The sequence below is a fragment of the Microcaecilia unicolor genome, chromosome 8, assembly GCF_901765095.1.
Source record: "Microcaecilia unicolor chromosome 8, aMicUni1.1, whole genome shotgun sequence".
NCBI lineage: Eukaryota > Metazoa > Chordata > Amphibia > Gymnophiona > Siphonopidae > Microcaecilia > Microcaecilia unicolor.
In genome coordinates, this window is record NC_044038.1 from 18,011,983 (window position 1) to 18,039,579 (window position 27,597).

At 44.3% G+C, this 27,597-nt stretch overlaps 1 protein-coding gene across 3 annotated transcripts in view; it reads left to right on the forward strand.

Annotated features, from left to right (window-relative positions):
- MAD1L1 (mitotic arrest deficient 1 like 1) overlaps positions 1–27,597 on the forward strand; it is a 1,314,438-nt gene that overhangs the window by 1,076,996 nt on the left and 209,845 nt on the right. The gene's annotated exons all lie outside the window — the stretch shown is intronic.

Here is a 27,597-nt window from a genome sequence, read left to right on the forward strand (position 1 = left end):
TCTTGTTTACGCTTTCCAGAAATACTAGGACTAGGGGGCATGCGATGAAACTACAATGTAGTAAATTTAAAATGAATCAGAGAAACTTTTTCTTCACTCAACATGTAATTAAACTCTGGAATTCGTTGCCAGAGAATGTGGTAAAGGCGATTAGCTTAGCGGAGTTTAAAAAAGGTTTGGACGGCTTCCTAAAGGAAAAGTCCATAGACTGTTATTAAATGGACTTTGGGAAAATCCACTATTTCTGGGGTAAGCAGTATAAAATGTTTTGTACTTTTTTGGGATCTTGCCAGGTATTTGTGACCTGGATTGGCCACTGTTGGAAACAGGATGCCGGGCTTGATGGACCTTTGGTCTTTCCCAGTATGGCAATACTTATGTACTTATGAGCAGACTGGAGGCACCATGCAGGTGTTTGCCATCATCTACTGTGTTATAGTAGACTTAGGGCCAAATTCAAAAAATGGAGCCTTAAAAATCGGCGCCGAAAACCACACGTTTAGTGTCATTCTATAAACTAAGCCTAAAGTTAGGCGTGGTTTATAGAATATGCTCACGTGCCATTCTTGTGACTAAAATTTAGGCACACCTACTTAGGCCACCTAAAACCAGGTCTAAATACCTGCACCTAAGTTAGGCGCAGATCGGGTGTATTCCATAATAGTGCACATACTTTTTTGAAATGCCCAACAACCCACCCATTCCATGCCCATGTCCACACCCCCTTTTTGACGGTGCGCATTAGAATTTACATGCACGGCATTGTAGAATACGTCTAGAAAGTTGTACACATCCATTCTAATTAAAGCCAATTAGTGCCACTAATTGGTTAAGTACCAATTATCGGCACTGGCTTGTTAAGGAATTAAGTTGTGTACGCAATTTGGTCATTTGGCCAAATTAGCGCTCACAAGTGAAGGCACCAGATATAGAATTTGGGGGTTAGTCTTCTGTCTCAGTCTGTGTAATTAAATGATTGCTCGAACAGGCAGGTTTATTTTTTATTTTATTTTTAATTTTGTTACATTTGTACCCCGCGCTTTCCCCACTCATAGCAGGTTCAATGCGGCTTGCATATTGTATACAGGTACTTATTTGTATCTGGGGCAATGGAGGATTAAGTGACTTGCCCAGAGTCACAAGGAGCTGCCTGTGCCTGAAGTGGGAATTGAACCCAGTTCCCCAGGACCAAAGTCCACCATCCTAACCACTAGGCCACTCCTTCACTGTTGCTACTATTTGAGATTCTACATGGAATATTGCTATTCCACTAGAAGTTGGCCCTTGCAGATCACCAATGTGGCCGCGCAGGCTTCTACATGGAATGTTGCTAGTGGAATAGCAACATTCCATGTAGAATCTTCAATAGTAGCAACATTCCATGTAGAATCTTCAATAGTAGCAACATTCCATGTAGAATCTCCAATATTATCTATTTTACTTTTGTTACATTTGTACCCCGTGCTTTCCCACTCATGGCAGGCTCAATGCGGCTTACATGGGGCAATGGAGGGTTAAGTGACTTGCCCAGAGTCACAGGGAGCTGCCTGTGCCTGAAGTGGGAATCAAACTCAGTTTCTCAGTTCCCCAGGGCCAAAGTCCACCACGCTAACCACTAGGCCACTCCTCCACTCCTACCTTAACTTTAAGGCCTACATTAACTTTCCCATATGAAACCGCCTGCCTAAGGAGTCCTTTTACAAAGGTATGCTGAAAAATGGCTTGTGGTAGTGTAGGCACAAGTTTTGAGCGTGCTCTGATCTATTTTTCAGCGCACCTGTAAAAAAGGCCTTTTTTAATTTATTATTGCCGAAAATGAATGTGCGGCAAAATCAAAATTGCTGCGCATCCACGTTGGGTCTGAGACCTTATCACCAGCCATTGACCTAGCAGTAAAGAATCCAGGTGGTAATGACCTACGCGTGTGAAATGCCACTTGGCGCACGCCTGAAACTAAAAATTATTTTTCAGACGCGCATATTGGACACGCGCTAAACATGAAATTACTGCAACTGCTTGCACTAGTCGGGCGGTAACTCCATTTTGGTGCACGTTGGGCACGCGTAGACGCTTACGCGGCTTAGTAAAAGGGCCCCTTAGTTACAATGGTAATGAATTCCAAAGCAGTGCGGTTTGAGCTATCAAGCCAAATGATTTAATGTCTTGGAACTGCTAATTAGCTTGATGCGAATACAGAGTTCTAGTTGGATGATAAGCAAGTAATGATGCATGAAAATACGCCTTGAGTAAAAAGCCCTATGAGCTAGATTTAGAATTTTAAACTTAATTCTGACCTGATCAGGCCACCAATGTTGTTCCTAAACTAAAGGTGTTACATGGACTGATGGTTTTGCATTGTATAATAACCTTATAGCAGTGTTCTGTTTCGGCTGCAACCTGTTTTTTTTAAATCAGATATGAAGGACATACCACTCACAAAGAATTGCAATAATCAATTCAGCTAATCACTAATGAGTGCAATAAAGTTTTGGGCTTCCAAATTTTAAAACACTTCAAAGAATGAATCTTAAGCAAAAAAAAAAAAAAGAATTTTTAACCAACTTGGGGGCCCTCTTACAAAGCTGCGTAACATAGTAACATAGTAGATGACGGCAGAAAAAGACCTGCATGGTCCATCCAGTCTGCCCAACAAGATAAACTCATATGTGCTACTTTTTGTGTATACCTGACCTTGATTTGTATCTGCCATTTTCAGGGCACAGACCGTAGAAGTCTGCCCAGCACTATCCCCGCCTCCCAACCACCAGCCCCGCCTCCCACCACCGGCTGTGGCACAGACCGTATAAGTCTGCCCAGCACTATCCCCGCCTCCCAACCGTAGGTGCCTATGCGTGCGCAACACGCACCAATTCGGAACTACCACCCGGCTACCGCGTAGCCCAGGCAGTAATTTCATTTAGTACAATTACCGCCCGGTTAACTTGTGAGACCTTACCGCTAAGTCAGTGAGTGGCGGTAAGGTGTCAGGCCCAAAATGGATGCATGCCAATTTTCATTTTGCCGCATGTCAATTTTCGGCCAAAAAAATAGTCCTTTTTTGCAGGTGCGCTGAAAAATGAACCTGCGCGTATCCAATACACGCGTCTACTCAAGCGCAGGCCACTTTTTGGTGCACCTTAGTAAAAGGACCCCTTGGAGATATAAGGAAAGGAAGATAACTGAGTGCCCCCCCTACCACTTCCTCAGTGGTACCCACTTTACCGAAATTGTCTGATGCTAGATTGTTGGTATTAATGAAGGATTCTTTGTGCCCAAGATCCACATTGCCAGACATTTTTTAGAATTTAAAAACTAATTATGATCATCTAGCTGTTTCTTAATCTGATCTAGCTGTCAAGACCTCTTGAAATAATGGGTCCCGAGAGTCATGAGCTATTATCAGTTGAATATCATCCTTATAAAAAAAAGTGCACGAATCCTGAGAACCTGAAGGAAAAATGCCAAAGAAAAGATAAATATATTAACTAAGAATGGTGCAGGTATCAAACCCTGTGGAAGAGAGTGGAACTAGATGGAAGAGTTGTCCATTAACAGAAAGCTGAAATGTCCTCCCTGAAAAGTATGAATGGAATCAACACTCCCGAAAGACCAGCTTGTTCAAATCTTTGTCAGAAATAATGATCAATATGAAAAGCCAATGTTATGTCCAGTTGAATAATAAGCACATCTTTAAGACTATCTTTATGAATAATAATTTCATCCAACATCTTTACCAACAAAGTTTTGGTACTGTAACCCTTATGAAATCCCGATTGTAAGGGACGAAAAGCATTTTTTCCTTCCCAAAATGTAACTGACCCTGTAATGGACTAGAATCCAGCAGCTCCTAGAAGATAGGGGGAGAGAGAGAACCAATACGCCTTAAGCAGTCTTGGTAGACTTTTGTTTGCTGGAGAGGGGAGGGGCTCTGATCTAATAAACAAGCTTCCTAATGAAATGTGCTTTAAAAGAATGAAATGGGGAAAAATGCTAGGTGAAATATGTTTACAGATACCTTGCTGAGCTAATTCAATAGGAAGAGGCTCGGAGTAGAACAGGAATATCCATACAGATCTAAAACTTTTCCAATCAGGTAAAATTTTGGGTAAGAGTGTTATTCCCTTATCTTGAGAAAAAGCTTTGTACAGCTGCTGAGAAACAAAAATTGCCTTCTGAACATATTAAAGAAGAAAAATAATCCTGTTTAGCCAACCTTATCTTTCCTTTGTAATAATGTAAGCATTCGTCCTCCAAATTCATTCTACCAGTCTCAAAATTTGTCTGGCAGAAAAAACAGTTATTTACAGGCTTATTTTCGAAAGAGAAGGGCGCCCATCTTTCGACACAAATCGGGAGATGGGCGTTCTTCTCTCAGGGTCGCCCAAATCGGCATAATCGAAAGCCGATTTTGAGTGTCCCCAACTGCTTTTTGTCGTGGGGACGACCAAAGTTCCCAGGGGGCGTGTCGGAGGCGTAGCGAAGGCGGGACTGGGGCGTGCCTAACAGATGGGCATCCTCGAGCGACAATGGAAAAAAGAAGGGCGTCCCTGATGAGCACTTGACCGACTTGGTCTATTTTTTTCTTACGACCAAGCCTCAAAAAGGTGCCCGAACTGACCAGATGACCACCGGAGGGAATCGGGGATGACCTCCCTTGACTCCCCCAGTGGTGATTAACCCCCTCCCACCCCGAAAAAAAACAACTTTTTTTGCCAACTTCAAACATCACACTCAGGTCCATTGCAGCAGTATGCAGGACCCTGGGGGGGGAGGTGTGTGTTTGTCAGCGGAGGCATGTCTGCATGTATGAAGCCGTCTTTGGCATGCGCAGAGCAGCCACGCATAATGCTTGGCTGCTCAGCACTGGCGTCCCCTCCTTAGGAAGGAAACGTGTGCAAATGAGCTAACAGTGAGCAGCTCATTTGCATGCAATTTCCTTCATGCATGCCCGATCCTTTCCGAATCGCTAAGGGATCGGTAAGGGATGGGCTTTTTCCGTTCAGTTAGTGCATCAGTTAGTCCACTGCAGTGCCCCCCTAGGGTGCCCGGTTGGTGTCCTGGCATTTCAGGGGAACCAGTGCACTATGAATGTTGGCTTCTCCCACGACCAAATGAGTTGGATTTGGTCATTTTTGAGATGGGCGTCCTCGGTTTCCATTATCGCCGAAAACCGGGGATGACCATTTCTAAGGTCGACTATCTCAACATTTTATGTCCACCATCTCTAAGGTCGACCTAAATGATGAGATTTGGGCGTCCCCAACCGTATTATCGAAATGAAAGATGGTCGCCCATCTTGTTTCGATGATACGGGTTTCCCCACCCCTTCACGGGGACGTCCTGCGAGGACGCCCTCAGGAAAACTATGCCCCTCTTAGGTAAACCAAGATTTTCTAAACGGTGGTTTTACTAATTGTAATGTTTTATGCACCAAGTATATTGCAGTATTGAAAACCATGTTAAAACCTTATGATTCAATGAAGCATCAGTTAAAGGCATAAACTCAAAAGACTGATGGTTACAAAATTGTTCTTCTTCATGGCTGAAATCTGTTGCTTTTAAGAGTAGGATGACACTTATACAACTAAATTTGGAATCACAGCTTATAATTCAGAAACTATGACTAGTCCAGGACATTGAATATAAAGACGACCTCACCTTGGAAGTAGTATGAATAGCTACCAAGTCCAGACAACGTCCTGCTTCATATGTAGACTGAGAAAATTGTATAACAAACTGCAGGTTCTCTAATAATAGCAATAAAGATGATTCTGAAAGAGATGGGAGTTTATCAAGATGGATATTAATGTCACCTTGAATTATCAGTGTTCCAGGCAGCAAGCTAAAGTGTGAACTCAGACCACTGATTTTGTCTAAAGGTGCTGAATTATTCCTAAATCTTGCAAACAACCCCATCCCTATAGCCTGAAAGGTTGAAGTCTGTAAGCGGCCCTATTACCTGGTGTAGGTGTGTGTTTTGCATGCGCGCAGGTCCATTTTTCAGCACGCCTGGAAAAAAGGCCTTTTTTTGGCTGAAAATGGACATGCGGCAAAATTTAAACCAACGCGCGTCCATTTTCATCCCCAGACCTTACCACCGCCCATTAACTTGACAGTAAGGTCTCACGAGCTAACTGGGCAGTAAGCGTCAGTGCATGTAAACTGGCGTGTTTTGTATGCACGTCAAAAATGGAATTACTGCCCAGTGCACGTGGTAGCCAGACGGTAGTTCCAGTTTGACGTGCGTTGGACACGCATTGAGGGGCATAATTGAACGAAAACGTCTATCTCCTTGGGCGTTTATCTCCGAGAACGGGTCCGTGAAGGGGCGGACCGAACCGTATTTTCGAAAAAAATAGACGTCCATGTTTTATTCGACAATTTGTGAGCTGGGTGTTTTTGTTTTTCAGTGATAATGGAAAATGAAAGCGCCCAGCTCAAAAACGAATAAATCCAAGGCATTTGTTCATGGGAGGGGCCAGGATTCGTAGTGCACTGGTCCCCCTCACATGCCAGGACACCAACCGGGCTCCCTAGGGGGCACTTTTACAAAAACAAAAAAAAGGTAAAAGAGCTCCCAGGTGCATAGCACCCTTCCCTTGTGTGTTGAGCCCCCCAAATCCCCCTCAAAACCCACTGCCCACAAGTCTACACCATTACTATAGCCCTAAGGGGTGAAGGGGGGCACCTACATGTGGGTACAGTGGGTTTGGGGGGGTTGGACGACTAAGCATTAAGCAGCACAATTGTAACAGGTAGGGGGGGGGGGGATGGGCCTGGGTCCACCTGCCTGAAGTCCACTGCACCCCCTAACAACTGCTCCAGGGACCTGCATACTGCTGCCAGAGAGGTGGGTATGACATTTGAGGGTGAAAATAAAAAGTTGTGAAACATCATTTTTTGTGGTGGGAGGGGGTTAGTGACCACTGGGGGAGTCAGGGGAGGTCATCCCCGATTCCCTCTGGGGGTAATCTGGTCATTTAGGGCACTTTTTGGGTCCTTATTCGTGAAAAACAGGGTCCAGGAAAAGTGCCCTAAATTCTAGCTACAAACGCATACTTTTTTTCCATTATCGGCGAAAGGCGCCCATCTCTCCTCGGCCGATAACCACGCCCCAGTTCCACCTTCGCCACGCCTCTGACACGCCCCCGTCAACTTTGTACGCTTCCGCGATGGAGTGCAGTTGAAAACGTCCAAAATCGGCTTTCCATTATACCGATTTATTCGTTTTTGTGAGATAAACGTCTATCTCCTGATTTGGGTCGAAATCTAGGCGTTTTTCTCTTTCAATTATAAGGTGGATAGGCACCTAAGCGCCTTAGTAAAAGGGCCCCTAAGAGAAGACAAAGAAGAGGTTTCAGAAAGTTTAGAGGAGGAGCTGGATTTCATCCATTAGATTGTTACTTTTTCCATTGTATTTTTCAATTCATGGTATCCATTTTATCTTGTGCTGTAGCTTTCCAGAACGGAGACCAAACTCCAGAAAAGGAAAGATGATTTATCTGTACCTTAAGAACTGTGATTGGAACTGAAGGATGACAGTCCTACATCAAGACAAGATGGCTACGATGCAATTAACTAATAGTAGAATTTGTCCTATAATGGACCTATTTCTAATCTGTGTGGTAGCTGTTCTGTATTGTTTTCTGTTTTACTGCATCAGCATTCTCTGTCTTTATTTACAAGACATTAAGAAAGTATTGATGGCAGAACTGTGCCCTTAACAGAATGCATTAAAGCCAGGGTGAAGGCCTGCTGTGTCATCATAACATGCCCACATGGATGGGAGGGCACGTCATTACATAGCTTCCTAGCCCTTGCTGTTCTCAGTTGGGGAGGCTCCATTAGCCCATGCTCCCACTGAAACTCAAATGTCAGTATGAACTTTCATTAAGAGTTAGCTGATCTGGTGCCTTAAGAGTGTGTTTCAGCTCCAAGAAATAATAATAAGAGATTCAGCCCCACGGGATAGGGAAGTTTGTGTCTTTTTCCGGGAGACTTGTGTCACTTGAAGTGTTAGAAACACACACTGTAAGTACATTTGCAGCTTATGTAAGGATTCAGACTGGATGGACCATGCAGGTCTTTTTCTGCCGTCATCTACTATCTAAAAATACTGATCAAAAAGATTTTTCAGGAGACATTTATTTAACTTTCAGTTTTTGATAGTTGTAGTGTACTAGACATTGAATAGAAACATTGAACACGATGGCCTATCCAGTCTGCCCATGCAAACAACTGCCCAGTCATTTCATCCTCTTTCCGTGTTCTCAGAGACCCTCTGTCTTTGTCCTGTACTTAATTTAATTCAGATACTATCCATATCTCCTTCACTTCTACTGGGAGGCTGTTCCATACATCTGATACCTTTCTGTAAAGAAATATTTTCTTAGATTACTCGCGAGTCTACTTCTTTTCACTTTAGTCCTAAGTAGAGAGGTGTGGTAGCCGTGTTAGTCCACTCTTAAAGGTTGTCAATAGAAATCCCCATGCATACCCCCACCCTCCCACTCTGTCAGACAGTCAAAGTAATGCTTTGATGTTTCTCTCATATATACTATCTGCTACCTCATTTGCTTATTTCCGATCTGAGGAAGAAGGGCAACCTTCGAAAGCTAATCAAGAAATGTATTAAGTTATGTCCAATAAAAAAGGTATCATCTTATTTTCTTTTCCATGTTTTATTTTGTTTGATTTCTATAGATTCTACATGGAATGTTGCTATTCCACTAGCAACATTCCATGTAGAAGTCGGCCCTTGTAGATCACCAATGTGGCCGCGCAGGCTTCTGCTTCTGTGAGTCTGACGTCCTGCACGTACGTGCAGGACGTCAGACTCACAGAAACAGAAGCCTGCGCAGCCTTCTACATGGAATGTTGCTAGTGGAATAGCAACATTCCATGTAGAATCTCCAATAGTAGCAACATTCCATGTAGAATCTCCAATGGTATCTATTTTACTGTCATAGTAATGCTTGAATGTTTTCACTTATATACACTGTCAGCTAGCACATTTGCTTATTTCCGATCTGACGAAGAAGGGCAACCTTCGAAAGCTAATCAAGAAATGTATTAAGTTATGTCCAACAAAAAGGTATCATCTTATTTTCTTTTCCATGTTTATTTTGTTTGATTTCTATAGATTCTACATGGAATGTTGCTATTCCACTAGCAACATTCCATGTAGAAGTCGGCCCTTGCAGATCACCAATGTGGCCGCGCAGGCTTCTGCTTCTGTGAGTCTGACGTCAGACTCACAGAAACAGAAGCCTGCGCAGCCTTCTACATGGAATGTTGCTAGTGGAATAGCAACATTCCATGTAGAATCTCCAATAGTAGCAACATTCCATGTAGAATCTCCAATGGTATCTATTTTACTGTCATAGTAATGCTTGAATGTTTTCACTTATATACACTGTCAGCTAGCACATTTGCTTATTTCCGATCTGACGAAGAAGGGCAACCTTCGAAAGCTAATCAAGAAATGTATTAAGTTATGTCCAATAAAAAAGGTATCATCTTATTTTCTTTTCCATGTTTTATTTTGCTTGATTTCTATTGATACACTTTAGTCCTGTTAGCCCTGATTCCAGAGCCTCCTTTATTTTGAAAGAGGCTTGACGCCATACATTTATATCTTGGATCTATTTACCATCTTATTGCCTTAGCCACCTATATATCTAAAACCTTTTTGTTTACACTTTTCTTGTTTGGAGCCAAGCTTTAAAGCTGGTTGTTCATTGCAGCCTCCCATCTCCCTTACCATGAACAGGTAGAACTTTTGAAAATACAACAGTGCAGACTGTGGGTTGAAGTCTTTTTGCACCGCAGAGATGCTGTTTCTAGCCAAAGTCATTTGTTCCCAGATGGATGATAGCATCAGTTGTATAATCCTTACTTTCTTCTCTGATGTCATTAACAAGTTGATTTGTGTTCCTGCTAGCCAAGAATCCCGGGATGCATTTACAGGGCATTTGTATAACTAGGCACCTGAAGTTAAATGGTAGGGATCCTGCCAGGTATTTGTGACCTGGATTGGCCACTGTTGGAAACAGGATGCTGGACTTGATGGACCTTTGGTCTGTCCCAGTATGGCAATACTTATGTACTTATGGCCCTTTGTAAACGTATATGTAGCATTTACACATGTAAGTTCTCTAACTGGGCCTTTTAGAAAGGCGCGATAGCATTGGTAATGTGAGCTAAGTGCTAGAGATGGCCATATATTCCTTTGCGAAACCTGGCCATGTCGGCGGGGGTTCCTGATCTTTCTATGTTGCTGCCATTAAAGATAAGTTGCAATTTCTAAGAATTTTTAAGAAAATCTTTTTGAACAAAAGTAAATAAATATTAGAACAAAATTGGGATTCTATGAGGATTTGCACCGCACCATTTCGTTTATAACGATAGAACGATAGATCTGATAATCCCTATAAGTGCATATATAAGATCATGAGAAATACTTTGTTATATAGATCTGGACACTGTTTGGAAGAAATCTCCTGCTAAATATGTCTATGTTTGGGACATGATTCTGGTATTTGATATATAGTCCCCACATATTTCTGTCTAGGTGATTTAAATAAAGCATATATTCCTTTGGGCATCTCTAGTGTTTAGTGCATGATAATCATTAGCACATGCTAAAAACGCTACCGCGCCGTTGTAAAAGACACGCCCTTCTTAGTGCTATAGCATGCAAATGCAAGGGGTACATACACATGGACGGAGGATGGGCAGTTACGCACACAACGTATAGAATGCTAGCTAAATGCCCCTTTGCCAGCTCTGTGCCTAAATATAAGGTATCAATTCCAGCTTATGCTACGTAATCTAGGAAGGCAATTTTTTCAGTTCAGGGTCCTAACCACTGGAATAAATGACCTCAGACTCTTCAGGATCAAAAATTTCTTTCAAAATTTGAAAACTGAACATAAAATATTTCTTTTTTTTCTGATGCATATCCATCATTTTTCCATTGCAATCCATGGAAGTGTAGCCTGTTAGCCCAGACAGACCACTACTACTACTACAGACAATACCCCCTTTTCCATCTCCTCCTCTTCTGTCCTATTAAAATTGTACTTCTTCCCCTCCCTTCCTCCGTTATGGTTTATCCTTTATGTAGATTTTAGAATGTAAGCCGCCCAGACACGTCCAGTGATAGGTGGGATAGAAAATTCGAAATAAGCTTGAAACAAATCCTATATAATAATTTGCACCTCCAACGTTCTACGTCTGGATGCCTGGGTTCGTAACACAATTCCCATTGGTCCGCCCTCGCGTCGGAATGTGATGTTGTCAGAGGGCGGATCAATGAGAGGGAAGGGAAACCAGCACCAGCCAGGCACAGAACGTTGGAGGTGAGGATTCAATTGCGGGAGAATCGCCCCTCTCCCTCCTCCCCCATCCTCTGAGTTCCAGGCCCCCCCTCTCCTCCGAGTTCCAGGCCCACCCCTCCCTCCCTCTTCTCCCCTTCCCCTCGAGTTCCATGCCCCCCTCTCCTCCGAGTTCCAGACCCTTGCGCCTCCCTCCCTCTCTTGCTCTCCCCTCCGAGTGGCAGCCCAACCTGCGTTGCCCGCCCTCTTCTCCCAGTCCTCCGCCTGCCCCTCACCTACCTGTGCCGGCCTGAATGTTCTTACCTCGGAGTCCGCCGGCAGCAGTAAAAGGCGAGCAGGCATGGCGCTTCAGCCTGCCTTCCCTTCTGTCTCAGTTCTGCCTCTGGTCCTGCCCTCATTTCCTGTTTCCGGAAGGGCGGGACCAGAGGCAGAGCTGAGACAGAAGGGAAGGCAGGCTGAAGTGCCATGCCTGCTCGCATTTTACTGCTGCCGGTGGACTCCGAGGTAAGAACTTTTAAATTCAGGCCGGCGCGGAGGACTGGGAGAAGACGGCGGGCAACGCAGGTCGGGCTGCCACTCGGAGGGGAGAGAGAGGAAGGGAGGCGCGGGGGTCTGGAACTCGGAGAAGAGAGGGGGGCATGGAACTCAGAGGGGAGGGAGGGAGGGGGCCAAGCTGGAACTCGGAGGATAACCTTGCTAGCGCCTGTTTCATTTGTGTCAGAAACGGGCATGTTTTACTAGTATTCTGTAATACAATCTTGGCACCCAGGTGCCATTATAGAATAGGCATGAGGACGCCTACAAGGAGACATCCACGTGTAGAATTGCCACCTTATCCTCTTTTTGGCCCTTAACTGTGATGGCAAATTCATTCCCCTAATAATGAAGTCTCTCAGCAGTTGCAGCTTTTTGTTTTGAGCTCTTTGGACAATAGCAAAGGAGTATCAGGTACATTGGGTGTCACTTTTCATAACTCACTTCAGAATTTATTCCTGGAGCATCTTCATTTCCCGGGCAGAGAAGGCACTTTCAGAGGTATCCTTTGGGAACGTGGCTGTTTCTGTGTAACAGGTCCTACCCAGCCAGAATCCACAATAATCCATTTATTCCTGGGTTGTTTGATTCATTGTGGAAGTGGGGATGGATAGGCTTCAGATTGAATCCTGGGGAGGCTCCTTTTTTGTTGTTTTAGTGCTAATTGTTCCCTCTGTTCGGTCAACTCTCTTTTTTCAAAGCAGAGAACTGGAGACAGATGGTGCACGCTTTAATTCTCTAAATGTCTTCTCTTAGAATTAAGGCACTGCAGCTATGACACTAAATAATAGTCATTCTGATTACTTGATTGGATACAGAGCAGTTGTATGTCAAGAAAAATTAGACAGAGAGAGACACTTAATTGAAGGCAATAGGCTATGGTTTAGGAAGACAATATCGGAAATGCCACCTTGGGATGGTTGGATTTTTTTTTTAAGTGTCCAGGGTTGTTAGGAAGACAATATATAAAAGGTCACCCTGGGGTGGCCGTGTGTGTTTAAGTGTCTCTGGGCCTATAGACCTTGTTTGGACTAGAAGCAATCATTGATATCTTATTAACTATGAGAAAACCAGAGACTTTTTTTTAAAGGTTTATCAATAGATTGTTATAGAGGAAGATCAATTAGATCCCAAGGCAAAAGTAAAAGTGGTTTTTTTTTTTTGTAAGAATATGTACAGCAAAATCATACAGGTAACAAACTATCTCAAAGCAAAAGCACAGTTAGAGAATAATGAAAGAAGCCAGAAATTGCTTAGCGGCTGGGGAATCTGGGATCTGCAGAGAGCCACCACCGGTGTGCAAAAACAGTTTCAAGGCAGGCTTTCCCTGTGAGCATTTCCACTCACAGTAAGACTTCAATAACTTTTGCACTTCCAAGAAAACAAGGCATAGAGTGAGTAGACTGCTCCGGGCATTCCTTACAACCCTAAAGGCGAAGTTGGGAATCAGCCACATAGAGTTGCAGCTACAACCCTGGCCACCTTTCTGGGCAGATTGGATGGGCCGTGCTGGTGTTTATCTGCCATCATTTACTGTATTGTTAAGGTCCTTATTTTAGAAGCTCTGTTTGTGTTGTGGACGTCCACGTCTAATATTCATATTGCATAGATAACTCAAAACCCAATTTTACAAAGCCAGGATATGGGCGTCTGCAAGTGCAGTATGTCCATATGGCAAGGAGGCGCGGTCTGGGTGGGACTACAGAGGGGCCAAAATATGGACATCCAATTACCATTTCAGAAGGGGAAGGGATGTGTGTGTCTTGTGTCCAAAAAATGGCTGTTCGTAGTTAGACCTCATATCTGACGGAAAGGTGCTCTGTCCACTGGATCGATTAAGACAAGTCATCTCCTTAATTCCCCAGTGGCTATTGTCCCCCCCTCCCTCCTCTGAGAAAGGGATACTGGACTGTATGATGCTCATGGTACTAAAATCTTTTTAAAATTAACTTCTTAATAGACCTCAATGCAGAGCTGAAGAGTGCAGTGGGTTCAAATCCCACTTTAGCTTTTTATGATTTTGTTTTTTTAAATTGTGAGCCCTCCAGGAACAGAAAAATACCTACCGTTCTAGAAAACAAGTATCACAAAGAGCTAAACTGGGATTTGAATCTGTGTCTTCTGCTTCTCAGGCCACAGCCCTAACCATTAGGCTACCCTTCTGCTCTGCAAAGATGTCAATGTGGCCATTTTCTGACATGAACATTCCTGTGTTGCCACAAAGACATCTGTAGTCCCTTGTTTCCCCCCCCCCCCCCCCCTCTATAATTCGGACGTTTCAGTTTGTAAAATGATGGACGGCCGTTTCTCAAGCAGATCCTGGTCTAAAATACGTGAGAAATGGATGTCCACACGTGACCAACTGATTTGACGTCCATATTCTGATTTGGACATATCTATCGCCCCTATCCTACTTCTCTTCCAGAGCATGCATGTTTACATCATTAAGGGGGTAAGTTATTAAGGGAAAGGGAATAGGACTTATATACCGCCTTTCTGTGGTTTTTCCAACTACATTCAAAGCAGTTTACATATTATATACAGGTACTTATTTGTACCTGGGAAAGTGGAGGGTTAAGTGACTTGCCCACAGTCACAAGGAGCTGCAGTGGAAATTGAACTCAGTTCCCCAGGATCAGAGTCTGCTGCACTAACCACTAGGCTACTCCTCCACTGGCAACATTCCATGCACAGGCTTCTGTTTCTGTGAGTCTGACGTCCTGCACGTACGTGCAGGACGTCAGACTCACAGAAACAGAAGCCTGCGCGGCCGCATTGCTGATCTGCAAGGGCAGGCCTCTACATGGAATGTTGCAAGTGGAATAGCAACATTCCATGTAGAATCTCAAATAGTAGCAACAGAATCTCAATAGTAGCAACATTCTATCTAGAATCTCCAATAGTAGCAACATTCCATCTGGAATCTCCAATAGTAGCAACATTCCATCTAGAATCTCAAATAGGGAAAGGGAAATGGGACTTGATATACTGCCTTTCTGAGGTTTTTGCAACTACATTCAAAGCGGTTTACATATATTCAGGTACTTATTTTGTACCGGGGGCAATGGAGAGTTAAGTGACTTGCCCAGAGTCACAAGGAGCTGCAGTGGGAATCGAACCCAGTTCCCCAGGATCAGAGTCTGCTGCACTAACCACTAGGCTACTCCTCCACTCCGTGTTATGTGCCCCTTAACAGGACTTAAAGGGCACTAACACTGGTTGCCTTGCCCCAAATGTAGCATTATATAAGTCATTCTGGCGTTCATAGTAATGAGATGCAAACATGCAAATAGATGTAAAGCAGCTCATTGCTATGTAAAAGCTATTCCACAGCTTACGGTGTGCACCAGATGCAACACTGTAAGCCACGGTCTAGCCTTTAAAATAGTGTTATTTATTTACCACAGAAGTCAGCACGCAGTATTGTTCTTGTACCACAGGAATCAGAAACTGAGATACTGCAGTGTGATGACTCTTGTGGTAAATCAAGGTGTGGTAAAAGCCTTCCTTTTATTGCACCTTGATGGCTTCCTCCCTAAGTCTGTAGTAACATAGTAACATAGTAACATAGTAACATAGTAGATGACGGCAGAAAAAGACCTGCACGGTCCATCCAGTCTGCCCAACGAGAAACCTATAAGTGTATACCTTACCTTGAATTTGTACCTGTCCCCTTCAGGGCACAGACCATACAAGTCTGCCCAGCCCAACCACCAGTCCCGCCTCCCATCAGCGGCTCTGGTACAGACCGTATAAGTCTGCCCTCCCCTATCCTCGCCTCCCAACCACCTCCCCCTTTTTCCCCCAACTGCTCCGCCACCCAATTTCAGCTAAGCTACTGAGGATCCATTCCTTCTGCACAGTATTCCTCTATGCATATCCCATGCATGTTTGAACTCCGTTACCGTTTTCATTTCATTTTTCATTTCATTTTATTTATTTATTTATTTGTTACATTTGTATCCCACATTTTCCCACCTATTTGCAGGCTCAATGTGGCTTACATAGTACCGTTAGGCATTTGCCAAGACCGGTAGAGAAACAAATACACCTTGAAAATCTGACCTTTAATGGGTATCATTAGAAAATCTAGTTTCCGGCATTCCACTGACAACATTCAGGTTTTTTTCTTTAAGAACCGAGAGAGAACTGCACAAAATGTATATGACTGCCTTGCAGAGGTCTGTAACCACTCGCCTCCACCTACCCTCCTCTTCTCCTTCCTGTACACATTAATTGATTTGATTTGCTTACTTTATTTTTTGTCTATTAGATTTTAAGCTCTTTGAGCAGGGACTGTCTTTCTTCTATGTTTGTGCAGTGCTGCGTACGCCTTGTAGCGCTATAGAAATGCTAAATAGTAGTAGTAGTAACTGAGTTTCTGTTAACAATCAAATCCAGCTATTAATTGTTGGTAGCTTCTTGGACTCCTTAGTGCATGGAAGGCTAATACTGGATGGTGTTTCCTAACTTCCAAATCTGAGGTAGCAGAGGCAGATGAAGGTTACAGGCCATTTTAGTAGCTGTCATCTGGTCCAGTTTCATCTGATGTATTATATCCTTTTGAAGATGTGAGACCCAGAATTGCACATAGTACTCCAAATGAGCTCTCATCCAAAGACGTATACAGAGGCACCGTTACCTTGGTTTTGCTGCTGGTTATCATCTGCTTGTGCACCCAAACATGCTGCTTCTGACTTTTGCTGTTGCCTTATCTACCTGTTCAGCAATCTTAAAATCAATGATAAGATCCCCTCCCCCCCCCCCCCCCCCCCCCCCCCCAGATTCTGCATTTTTCTTTACGGAAAAATGTCGTCCTTTATACTGTACTGCTCCTTTGGAGTTTTATAGCCCAAGTGATTGACTCTTCACTTTTTAGCATTAGCATTAGCTGTCTCACTATAGACCATTCCTTTAAGGGTGTTTACCCTATTGCAGATTTTGATATCAGCTGCAAAAAGGAGTGGAGGAGTGGCCTAGTGGTTAGGGTGGTGGACTTTGGTCCTGGGGAACTGAGGAACTGAGTTCGATTCCCACTGCAGGCACAGGCAGCTCCTTGTGACTCTGGGCAAGTCACTTAACCCTCCATTGCCCGCCGCATAGAGCCTGCCATGAGTGGGAAAGCGCAGGGTACAAATGTAACAAAAATAAAATAGATACTATTTGAGATTCTACATGGAATGTTGCTATTCCACTAGCAACATTCCATGTAGAAGGCTGCTCAGGCTTCTGTTTCTGTGAGTCTGACGTCCTGTGCAGGACGTCAGACTCACAGAAGCAGAAGCCTGCGCGGCCACATTGGTGATCTGCAAGGGCCGACTTCTACATGGAACGTTGCTAGTGGAATAGCAACATTCCATGTAGAATCTCAAATAGTAGCAACAGTGAAGGAGTGGCCTAGTGGTTAGGGTAGTGGACTCTGGTCCTGGGGAACTGAGGAACTGAGTTTGATTCCCACTTCAGGCACAGGCAGCTCCTTGTGACTCTGGGCAAGTCACTTAACCCTCCATTGCCCGCCGCATAGAGCCTGCCATGAGTGGGAAAGCGCGGGGTACAAATGTAACAACAATAAAATAAACTTTTCTTGACAGCTGTGCTGTATCATTTACTCGAATATTGAAAAGAACCAGAAGAGAACTGGTCCCTCCGGCTCACTACTAGCAACATCTCTTTCATCAGCGTGAACTTTATTTACCACCCACTTAACCAGTTTGAAAGTTCTCGGGCAGGGCTGCAATTGATTTTTCTTAATGTTTCTAAGGTTTCTTGAGAGATGTAGGTCATTGTGTAAGAGGCAGTGAAACTTCAAGACGCCAAATATATATTCCATGATCCCCCAACAACTTCAGAGTTTTCTGGAAAATGAGAAGACCTGTTTGATATTTACTTTTTTGTTGGTTCTAGGACATAGTTACTGCCATTTTTATTTGGTCTTTCATCATCCTCTTTATTAACTTGTTTCTTTCTTATTGTGACCGCGGGGATTATTGATATCTATTTCTCTCTTTGGCTTTTCCCATGTGGGTTCTTTCCAAAGATGTAAAATATTTCTTGTACATTACTGTAGCTAGGTTTCTTGGTTTTGTTTAATAGGTCTTGGAAATCTGTACTCTGGCATGTCTTACGTGAGATTCTGCTTCTAAATTTGTTGAAAAACTGATAAAAAGTAAAAAAATTAAAAAAAGAGCCCCAACTGTTTAGTCTTTCTTCTCGAGAGAGTCAATTCCATTTTTTTTACCATTCTTGTCGCTCTTCTCTGTACTTTTTCTAGTTCCATAATTTCGTTTTTAGATGGCCAACAAGATGCAGTCGTACCATGGATCTATACAGACACATTATAATAATTTTCATTCATTTTCTAATAATTCCTAGCATTCTATTTCTTTTTTTTTGACTGCCACCGCACTTTGAGCTGAAGATCTCAAGGTATTGTCTGCAATGACTCCGAGATCCTTTTCCAGATAGTAACTCCTAATATTAAAACTCAGGGGTAGATGCACTAACAAAAACGTTAAAGCCCTTCCCTTACCGGTTCCTTAGCGAATCGGTAAGAAACGGGTATGCAACAAGGAAATCGCATGCAAATGAGCTGCTCGCTGCCAGCTCATTTGCATGCGATTTCCTTCCAAGCCAGTCAGCCAGCTGAGCATGCGCAGAGCAGCCAAGTGTAATGCAACAAGAGGTGTTAGCAGCACGTCCAATCCCGCTGCACAAGGGCTTAGCTGCCTGCCAGCGCCGGGAGAGACGGAAAGCAAAGAATAAAAGTCTTCACCTTGGATCCAGACCAGCTGTCACCATCCCTCGTATTACCCCTGCCCTCCCCGTCCACACTGCAAGACACCCCCGGGGCTGGAGCGTGGGCATGAGATCCAGTCCTCGCCTCCAGCTGCAACTTCTCGGGAATCCCACACGCTGAGAGAAAGTGAGCTGATCGCAGAGAGAGATGTCAAGAAGGAAACGGGCAAATCAAATGTAAGTGCCGAGCTGCGCCTCGTGCAGCCTGCACAGGACCGGCGCGCACTCCTCTCTCATGGCTTCTGCCGTTCTTTCCCTGCCAGCGATGCGCAAAGCTCTAGCCGGCTGCAGGACCACTAGAAGGAAAGGAAAAGTGCTCTAGTGGGCTGTCTCTCTTCATCCTCCTGTCCTCGCTCCATTCGCTTCCCTGTTAATTGCCTTCTCTCACCCTACTTGCAGGGTTTCTCTTTTTTTTTCCTTCCGATTCCCTCACAGCAGCCCCGACGAGAGGTGCAGACCTCCCGTTAGTTTTTCCACGGTAAAGGGATCAGAAAATGGTAGTTCATCTCATTGTAATACAAATTATACACGTAATACTAATTTGCTCATCTGCATTCCGTTTTCGTTAGCTGCTACCGTGACAGGACAATGCCCTTTTGTGCATGTCCCGGTTTACTACTTGCATGTTAAACTGGCTAGAACATGTTTAAAACCCACGTTGCTGGCTCGTTAAGTTTAGTGCACCTAGCCCTCAGTCACAGTGACACAAAAGGAAGTTAGCCAGTAGCACCTTAATTTGGATTCATTATGATGGGAAAAATGAAATAGAAGTACCTTGATTTATGAAGGGTTTGATCTTTTGAAATCAGACTCCGTTTGTTTTATGCATTCATAAATCAGACCCTTAATTTTCTATAGGAGCAAAAGAACATAGTAACATAGTAGATGACGGCAGAAAAAGACCTGCACGGTTCACCCAGTTTGCCCAACAAGATAAACTCACATGTGCTATTTTTTGTGTATACCTTACCTTGATTTGTACCTGTCTTTTTCAGGGCACAGACCGTATAAGTCTGCCCAGCACTATCCCCGCCCCCCAACCACCAGCCCCGCCTCCCACAACCGACTCTGGCACAGACCGTATAATTCTGCCCAGCACTATGCCCACCTCCCACCACCGGCTCTGGCACAGACCGTATAAGTCTGCCCAGCACTATCCCTGTCTCCCACCACCGGCTCTGGCACAGACCATATAAGTCTGCCCAGCACTATCCCCGCCTCCCAACCACCAGCCCCGCCTCCCACCACCGACTCTGGCACAGACCGTATAAGTCTGCCCAGCACTATCCCCGCCCCCAACCGCCAGTCCCGCCTCCCACCACCGACTCTGGCACAGACCATATAAGTCTGCCCAGCACTATCCCCGCCTCCCAACCACCAGCCCCGCCTCCCACCACTGGTTCTGGCACAGACCGTATAAGTCTGCCCAGCACTATCCCCGCCTCCCAACCACCGGCTCTGGCACAGACCGTATAAGTCTGCCCAGCACTATCCCCGCCTCCCAACCACCAGCCCCGCCTCCCACCACCGGCTCTGGCACAGACCGTATAAGTCTGCCCAGCACTATCCCCGCCTCCCAACCACCGGCTAAGCTTCTGGGGATCCCTTCCTTCTGAGCAGGATTCCTTTATGTTTATCCCACGCATGTTTGAATTCCGTTACCGTTTTCCTCTCCACCACCTCCCGCGGGAGGGCATTCCAAGAAAAAATAAGTAACACTTACCATGCAGGTCTTTTTCTGCCGTCATCTTCTATGTTACTGTGTATGTGTTACTTTTAATTGTTGTGTTTGCTAGTGCCTGTGTGTTAGGATTTTTGGGTAGTATTATTGAAAGCACAGGTCAACCCCAGAGAAGAAGGCATTGGCTTGTAGTAATGGCTTCTCTTGTTCGTTTTCTCTCTTTCTTCCTCTTTTGTCTTGTTTCTGTTCTCATTCATGTGGTTCCAGATTGATTTCGTTCCTGCTGTCCCAGTATGTGCCTGTGCTGTGTTAATCCTGGTGGTTGGTTGGTTTTGCACATCCTAGAGTCCAAATCTTTGAAGCACACTTCAATCGAGGCAGTAAAACAGAGAAAAGCCACACGTTGTTTTAAGCATATGAGAAACAGATCACAGAGTTTCCAAACACTGTTTTTTTTAAAGATATAATTAATTGTAATTTAAAATGTTTGTGGAAGCAACAGAGAATCAAGAATTATACTGATACAGCTTGTAGCTGCGAGTGGGTGGCATTGAATACATGATGTATTGTAACATTGCCACGGTTGCATTTAGCCCTTATACTAAAGAACATTTTTCTGAAAGGAGAGTTAATTTTGGATTTTTCACAGTAAGGTTTTAATTTGTCCTGTGCCTAGAGAGGATTCCTCAGTGTGAATTAGCCTCTTAATACCAGGACTTCCTACACGGTTAACAATTAATGTATGTGAATGGAATCAAAGGGACCACTATCCTTTCTACAGTGGAACCGGAGTCTTTTACCTGTTTCTCAACTCGGGCACTCGGCACACACTCTTCCGGCCCTGCTGTTTATCAGATACCACTCAACGTTAGACCATTTCGACAGAAAGTGGGATTTATTAGGCCGCAGCCAGGAACATGTAACGTTATCTTTTTTTTTTTTTTTAAATCATTTATTTATAATTTTTTCATTTTACAAGGATCACTTGCAAAACAGTAAAACAGAGATGATTGTACATTAAAACAATATTTGAAGAAAACAATCTCAACAAGATAAATGGATTTTGTACAATCTTTCTCTTTCTTAGACCACAAAATAAATAGGGAGAGTGAAACAAGACAAGGAGATCAATTTAAGCAACAGCAAACAAAGAAAACGTGGTATTAACCCGATTATCCCCAGTTATTATTTATCTAAATCATTTTTCCACATTGATCATCTGGTTGGTTTCTTCAAGACCATAACGGTGCATAGTCCATCAATTTCATTGGAAACATACTTATTGTCCAATATTAGTGAAAGTAATACACCTGATTTCATTTTTTTTCCCTTTTAAAACCAGAAATTGTTTAACAATACAAACCCTTGAATCTTCAATCCAATTCCCGCTGATTAAAGTAATCCCAGTTTCACAGGCTTCACTCCTTTTGAATTAATATATTAAGAGGAATCATTTCAGAGGAAAAAAAACATTAGGAGTCATACCTGGAACTCTGGGAAAACAACAATCTCGATATTAATCATCTACAACAATATTCATTTTGTTCAAATTTTTTCTGGTCTTATTATCATTTTCAAATCTTAACCGTTTCCTACTTCAGTAGAACTTCATTTGCTGTATATTCTCAAATGATTCGATTAGATTATCCATGTGGCTCATTAACAAGACTATATCTGAAGCAAAGTCATTCTCTACCACCGTCAGGTCCTGGAGCACCCTCCAGATGACATTCAATGCAACCTCCACGGGAGCCAAAAACTCCAAGCTGATAACTCTTAAGGGTTTAGGAGTAGCACCGCCGACACGGGTTCAGCTGTAAACGACTTCCGTTTCAGCATACACTCCTGACTCACTCCTCCACCCCTTTGGGCATGGTGGTTAAATGATTTTGAGCGATGAAGTTGTTTCCAGGTCCAAGAGCATCGACGCTCCTTCGTCGGCGCTAATCAAAGGACTCATCAACCCAGTCATCTATGGGCAGCTCGTCATACAGCGGTCCCACACTTGCTGCACAGGGGACAAAACGCTGGTCATCGGCGGCTGACCCCCCATTGTCCCCTTCCTCTGTTAAGGCAACTGCAATGCAGAGAGGAAATTTCAAGTGAACAAAAACTGAACTTCAGAGGACAGCTGGGCCGTTGAGTGTACGAGCTTCAGGTCACCATCTTTCCCCTCTCCCTAATTTGGGACACTCTTTGTCTGGTTTCTCCTCAGAGGCCTGTCTGATATGGGTAACCCTTCAGCATAGCCCTCTGAGTCATTGAAACACGGAAGCCCCTCCACCACTTACAAGGTGGTGTCCCTTCGGAGGGGAGTAACGTTATCTTTGTTAACACGATACAGTACAGCATTAAATCACATGCAATATTCTTCAACTTTTGTTCTGCCTGGGTACACAGCCTTCCTAATTCTCCACCCCTTATTGCTTTATCGCCTCTCAGGTGTGCCGTCCAAACACCCTGTGTCTACTCTCTGTGCTGTCTCTATGAGCACCCGTTGTCCTTTAGTGTATCCAGTTGAAGGATGCGCCTACCCTTCTTTCTGAGCACTCAATGTCCCAGGCCTCCCAACCGTCCAAGCCGGGAGACAAGTTGTCTCAGCGTTCTTTAATTTCTCCGCTAACATGCGGGCATGTTTCTGTTTCAACTCTATAGGGTCGGAAACGCAGTGCAGCGCTGCTCTCTAATGCCCCAAATTCAAATGCAGTTCTTCTGCTCTTTTACCCTGGTCGCTGCTACTACTACTACTATTTAGCATTTCTATAGCGCTACAAGGCGTACGCAGCACTGCACAAACATAGAAGAAAGACAGTCCCTGCTCAAAGAGCTTACAATCTCGTGCCTCCTTTTTTCCATCCCCTTTTTCCATTAATTCTTTGCTGTCCACCGTTTTCTTGTCGTTCCTCTCCTTCTCTTTACCTCCCCCTCCCTCTCCCCCCCCTGGGTCTTTGCGTGGCCTTCAGCCCTTTTGTGGTCGGCATCCCCTTAGTGGGTTTGCCTTGTTCTGTTCTGCCACTGCAACTTTGAGCTCGTTTTGACACAGTCGCTGCTCAGCCTGAGTTGGAAAGACCTTAGTCCTGAGAAGCACTGTACCCCACTTGTTGAAAGTGGTGGAAGTCTTAAATTAATTTCAATTAAAATATACAGTGATATGAAATAGTTGTTGCCCCCTTATGATTTTCTGTGTTATTGCATATATGTCATGCAGAAAGGTTTCTGATCTTTAAACAAAACGTATTAGACAAAGGGAACCTGAGTAAACACATAACATAATTTTTATATTATGTCATTTATTTAAGGAATAGTTTTCCCTACACCCATGTGAAAAAGTAACTGCCCCCTTAGTTACTCAATCAACCAAATGACCAAGTTTAATTAATAATTAGATTCAGCTGATTGAACACAGTCGGACTTGACTGCAGCCTTCCTGTTGAATCTAAACCTCACTATATATTGAACCTTACCGTGAGAGTGATGTAGTCAACACAGGGGCCCTTTTACTAAGCCACGGCAAAAAATGGCCTACTCGGGCGGTAGGCATGCAGCGCACGTCCACTGCCGTTTACCGCTGGGTAAGCGCCACGTGGTAGAAAATAGAAAATATTTTCTACCGCATGTTTTTTGGCACTCACCAAATTCAGAATTACCACCCGGGGCACACGGTAGCTGGTTGGTAATGCTGATTTGGGATGCGCTAGACACAAGTAGGCCCTTACGTGCCTTTGTAAAAGTGCCCCACAGTTTCTACAGGTTACTTCCTGTTCCGGGGCAGAGGGAGCATGGAACGAATGAAGGACAGGCGCGCGCGGCACCCCCCCCCCCCCCCAACGGCGTGCACCTGGGGGGGTTTCTTTCGCAGGGGGGGGGCGCGCTGCATCCAAGGGGGGGGGGTGCTGCACCCGGGGCGGGGCACATCGCCGATCCGCCCCAGGTGTCAGCCCCCCTAGGAACGCCACTGAGCCAGTGTAGTTTTTCTCTTAAGGGTGTGGCACTTTCGTATTTTGTATTATTGAAAGCACAGGTCAACCCCAGAGAAGAAGGCATTGGCTTGTAGTAATGAGTCTGGCTGCAGTGTTTTGGGCTGTTTGAAGTTTCTTGATGATTTGTTCTTTACAGCCAGCGTAGAGTGCATTGCAGTAGTCTAGGTGACTTAGCACCATTGATTGTACCAGTCTGCGAAATATATCCCTTGGGAAGAAAGGTTTTACTCTTTTGAGTTTCCACATTGAGTGGATCATTTTCTTTGTTGTATTCTTCACATGGCTTTCCAGTGTGAGATTTCGATCAATGGTAACTCCAAGAATTTTCAGGCTATCGGAGACGGGGAGGGAAAAGTTTGGTGTGATTATAGTAGTGGATTTCTAAATCTAGGCACGGTTTACAGAATACACCTAGGTGGAAATATTTTTGGCGCTATATATATAGAATCTAGTCCTATATCTGGCATAAAGCAAATACAGCATTCCACTGTAAGAGCATCATAGTAACATGACGGCAGATAAGAGCCAAATGGCCCATCCACAGCAATCACTGTCTCCTCAAGCATGGTTGTGGTAGTGTGATGGCATGGGATTGCTTTGCTTCCTCAGGACCTGGAAAACTTGCTATTATTGAAGGAACCATCAATTCTGCACTGAACCAGAGAATTCTTCAGTTGCAGGTTATGGACAGATGATCAGATGTTCCCCTTAAGTTTTTATTTATCGGGATTTGTTAACCGCCTTTATGAAGAGATTCACCCAAGGCCGTGTTCAGCAGGTACATTTGTTTGGGTTATGCAGCAGGATAATAATCCAAAACACAAAAGCAAGCCTACATCTGAAAACAGAATTAAAGTTTTGGATTGATCTAGTCAAACTCCCGACTTGAACTCAATAGACATGCGTGGTAGGACCTGAAGTGTCTGAATTAAAGCAGCTGTGCAAAGAGGAGTGGGCTATGATTCTTAAACACTGATGTGAAATACTGATATCAGATTGAAGGAAGCATTTGGTTTCAATTATTACAGCTAAAGGTGGCGCAACCAGTTATTAAGTTTAGGCAGCATTTACGTTTACACATGGGTGATACAGGAGTTGGATAGCCAACTTATTTTCGAAGGAGATCAACGGCCATCTTTCGACACAAATCAGGAGATGGCCGGCCATCTCCTGAACCCGGCCAAATCGGTATAATCGAAAGCCGATTTTGGCCGGCGCCAACTGCTTTCCGTCACAGAGCCGGCCAAAGTTAAAGGGGGCGTTTCGGAAGGGTATGGAAGGCGGGGTGGGAGCATGGTTACGAGATGGGCGGCTTCGCCCGATAATGGAAAAAAGATGGCCGGCTCTGATGAGCATTTCGCCGGCTGCACTTGGTCCCTTTTTTTTTTAGGTCCAAGTCACAAAAAAGTGCCCGAACTGCCCAGATGACCACCGGAGGGAATCGGGGATGACCTGCCCTGACTCCCCCAGTGGTCACTAACCCCCTCCCACCCTTAAAAAACAACTTTAAAAACTTGTTTTGCCAGCCTCTATGCCAGCAGTATACAGGTCCCTGGAGCAGTTTTAGTGGGTGCAGTGGACTTCAGGCAGGCGAACCCAGGCCCATCCCCCCCTACTTGTTACACTTGTGGTGGAAAATGGGAGCCCTTCAAAACCCACCCGAAACCCACTTGTACCCACATGTAGGTGCCCCTCTTCACCCTAGGGCTATGGTAGTGGTGTAGAGTTGTGGGGAGTGGGTTTGGGGGGTGGTTTGGGGGGCTCAGCACCCAAGATAAGGGAGGTATGCACCTGGGAGCAATTTTTGAAGTCCACTGCAGTGCCCCCTAGGGTGCCCGGTTGGTGTCCTGGCATGTCAGGGGGACCAGTGCACTACAAATGCTGGCTCCTCCCATGACCAAAGGGCTTGCATTTCACCGGGTTTGAGATGGCCGGGCCTGGTTTCCATTATGGCTGAAAACTGAACCTGACCATCTCTAAACCCGGCGATCTCAACATTTGTCCTAAATGTTTTGATTTAGCCGGCCCCAACCATATTATCGAAAGAAAAGATGGCCGGCCATCTTTTTCGATAATACAGTTGGCTCCGCCCCTTTGCGAAGCCGGTCCCGAAGATGGCCGGCGCTGTTCGATTATGCCCCTCTTTGTTCCTTAAGGGGTCTTTTTACTAAGGTGTGCCGAAAATGGCCTATGCTGTTGTAGACGTGTGTATTGGACGTGTGCAGGTCCATTTTTCAGCATGCCTGCAAAAAAGGCCTTTTTTTGGGGGGGGGGGGGGGACTGAAAATGGACGTGCAACAAACTGAAAATTGGCGGGCGTCCATTTTGGACCTGAGACCTTACCACCACCCATTGACTTAGCAGTAAGGTCTCGCGTGTTAACCGGGCTGTAATCGTCAGCGCACATACAATGCCGATTACCGCCCAGTTAGAGACGCACGCCGGAGAATAAAATATATTTTCCAGCGCACATACTGGACGCGTGTAAAAAATGACATTACTGCTTGGGCCACGCGGTAGCCGGGCAGTAGTTCCGAATTGGCACCCATTGGGTGTGCGTAAGCGCCTACCCGGCTTAGTAAAAGGGCCCCTAAATGAAGTAATAAATTAAAAATTGTGGTGTTTCCTCAGGTTCCCTTTGTCTAGTGTTACATTTTGTTTAAAGATCAGACATCATTCAGTGTGACATATATTCAATAGTAGGGGAAATCAGGAGGAGGAGGGTGACAACTTTTTCACTTCACTATCATTGCAGACAAATGTTGGTCTAATCTGCTCTTGGAAACCTTCCGCAACAGAGATTTTATCTCATCTGTTTCTTTGCCCCGGTAACTTGTTTCTAAGTGTTAACTACACTTAGAATTAGAAAGTTGCTGAACATCTTTGATCTTTTCTTGTTATTAAGAAGCTGACCAGCGAAGTAATATCACCTCAGTTTTGTTAAATGAATAGCTGTGTGTATTCTGGCTCTACCTTTTGTGTTTGTGATTTTCTTTCTTCTTGATTAGATCTCTTTATCTTTTAGGCTACTCTCCCCCATATGGGGGTCTAAGGAAGGAAGGGATTTGATGTTTCTTTGTTTTTCCTTTTAATAAATAAGAATTTCTGTAATGGTACTGTTTGTGTTGGATGGAATAATCCCTGTTTTTCCAGTGCAAGTGTATTTAACTTGTAAATTAATTTGAAATTGATAAATAATTTTAAAAAAGAATGAGAAAGTTGCTTCTAATAACTAGAATAGAGAAAACAGAAAAACAAAGTGGGAAGT